Below are 3,006 nucleotides of genomic sequence, written 5' to 3'. Positions count from 1 at the left end.
AGCTAGAGAAAAGGGCAGATGACTGGGTGAGTTGTAGAACCATTATGTGATCCCCTCTACTTCATGCTCAAAACCACTGAGAGTTGAATTGGAGACATGGTCCTGTTTGTTCAAGTGCATATTTCTCCCTGTGTTAATGATTAGAACAAAGGCAATCTCTATGGGAGAGGTATTCCACTGATAAATACAGAACTATACCAGAACAAAAAGGGGGTGACATAGAAAATCTTGTTTTTTCAACCATCAGATGCTTTCATAATGTAGTCATATGCAGTGGAAAAAGCTCCACCTCCCACAGGCTTAATCCAAAAACTTCATTGCTATTCATATCAAGGAAGCCTCACCATACTTCTGGCGTCATTCCTAAATATGAGATCCAGCTGGCTTTTCAGGGTATTGGAAACCTTTATTTTGTGACCTCCATAATGGATTTCAACACTGCCAGCTATTTACCCAGGCAGCTAGGCCTCTTGATCAGTTGAGATCTCACTATCTTTTTGGTGGCAATTCTGTTGATAGGCATCATTTTTTTTGCCTTTCAACCTTTACTAGAAGGAAGTCCTGATTCCTGCAATGAAGTCATTAGGAGCTATTGCAACTGGTATAAATCCTTGAGGATCAGTGTCTCCAGCTTTCAGTGCCTGGTTGTACCTTTTACCACCTTGTTGAGCATTTGTTTTCCTTCTGTTAGGTCTGTAATAAGGTCATTTCTGGCTCAGAAGACTTATTTTTTTTATTTTTTTAAAGAGCTTATTTATTTATTCATGAGACACACACACACACACACACACACACAGAGAGAGAGAGAGAGAGAGAGAGAGAGGCAGAGACACGAGCAGAGGGAGAAGCAGGCTCCATGCAAGGAGCCTGCCGTGGGACTCCATCCTGGGTCTCCAGGATCAGGCCCTGGGCTGAAGGCAGGCGCCAAATTGCGGAGCCACCCAGATGTTCCTCAGAAGACTTTAAATTTGCTCAATTCAAGTTGAAAATTTCAATTTCCTTCTACTACACAATCTGCATTTTTTTCCTTTCATATTCTGTCACAGTCCGTCTTTTGTTTGCACAAGATAACCTTCCTCATGTTTTGTATTTCCTTTGCCTTTGCCTCTTTTCCTTCTGCTTTCTCATTGTCTTCTTGTTCAACGAAAGCTATCATGTGGTTAATTCGCTATTGTCTGTCCACATTCCTGAGGGCCATGGCAAAGGAGAAGCTAGCCTAAGAGTGGGCTCAAGTGGATCTTTGAAGGGCCAGATGAAAGAAACTTCGAAAAGCTCTTGGCATCCTTGTTTTAAAACCCTAGATTCTGGGGTGCCTGGGTGGTTCAGTCAGTTAAGCATCTGACTCCTAACTTCATCCTGGGGTCATGATGTCAGGGTCATGGGACTGAACCCAGCAACCACCTCCGCGCTTAGTGGGGTGTCTGCCTAAGGATTCATTCTCTCCCTCTCCCTCGGCTGCACTCCCACTCTTTCTCTAAAAATAGAGATAAATCTTAAAAATAAATAAATAAAATAAACCCCCAGATTCTTGTTTTGCAGCTTTTGATTTTTTCTAAACCTAATTTGTGTGGGTTTTTTAATGGCTTCTACACTTTAAAAAAAAATTGTTTAGCTTATTTTGAAATATTAGATTTTACAGTTTCCCAATTTGTTGGCGTGTCTTTCTGAAGTGTTTTCATCATAGTGTGTGGGTATTTTATTCTGCCTCTTATTCCTTTTCTTCTTACAATAATTTTGCAGGAAATTTGGCCACAATCCTTTTTTATTGCTTGTTTTGAAAATGAAATAAGTTTTCCCACACTTTTATAATGGGGGAGGTCCAAGAAGATAGATTTTCCTTCATTCCAGGAATCCTTCTGTTGTTTTTGCAAAGTAACAAGAAGAAAAAAAAGAAGAAATAGATCTCTTTCAGAGATCTGCCTGTTTTTTTGTTTTTTTTTTTTAAGGAAAGCAATGAGTCACTTAACAAAGGAGAATTACTTTAAAACAGAGATTATCATAATGGGTAGCTGAGAAACAGTGGAATTTTAATAAAAGGTATGTACAGAGTTTAGTAATCTAAAGCAGAAATTAATAATTCTTCTCTAGAGTTGTAGCCATAACCATAAAAAAAAATACTATCTTGTCTGAGACTTAATTGCACACACATTTGAGCAAACCAATGAAAAAATTTAGTAACTAATCCAAAAGCAGTCCCACCAGTTTTCAGTGTTTTTAACCCCTCAGCCATCTTTTTGTTTGTTTCTTTCTTTCTTTCATCCCCTCCCTCGACCCATTTACTTAAAAATAAATTTACTAGTCCACCTTTTCAGTGTTTTCTCTTAAGTCATCTCACTGCTAGAGAATCTGCTATTTGGTCAAGTTCTCTGAAACTAAATTTTGAGAACTGATTTAAAATTTCCTAGAGTTTGTAAAAAAATAATGCATTATATACATGTTGTTTATTGGTTAAGTAATAACAAATCAACATATAGTTTATTCAATCTTCTGTTCAATTTTCATGTTGGGTTGTCATATTTATCTTTATACAGATTTGGCAGTTCCTCTGATTGTGTAACATAACCACTCGTCTTATGACTATTTTGTTTTTCAGAGGAGTACTAGGTTTTCTATGTTACATCCTGATAGGGTTTCCTTGTTGATGCCGCAGGCTAAGGCTATGGTGCTGTAGATTTTGAAGCAGGATCTCCTGTCAGAGGGGTAAGTCTTTTCCATTGTCAGGCTCATGGAAGAGAGGAGGGTTTAAGCCCTTGGGAGTCTCTAGCAGGGGTTTGAGGGCAGGTTTTTTTTTTTTTTTTTAAGATTTTATTTATTTATTCATAAGAGACACAGAGAGAGGCAGAAACATAGGCAGAGGGAGAAGCAGGTTCCCTGCAGGGAGCCTGATGTGGTACTCAATCCCAGGACCCTGAGATCATGACCTGAGCCACAGTCAGATGCTCAACCACTGAGCCACCCAAGTGCCCAAGGGCGGGCTTCTGTGGCCCTTGGTTCTCTGCCCAGTGA

The sequence above is a fragment of the Vulpes vulpes genome, chromosome 6, assembly GCF_048418805.1.
Source record: "Vulpes vulpes isolate BD-2025 chromosome 6, VulVul3, whole genome shotgun sequence".
Taxonomy (NCBI): Eukaryota; Metazoa; Chordata; class Mammalia; order Carnivora; family Canidae; genus Vulpes; species Vulpes vulpes.
This window is presented reverse-complemented; position numbering follows the sequence as displayed.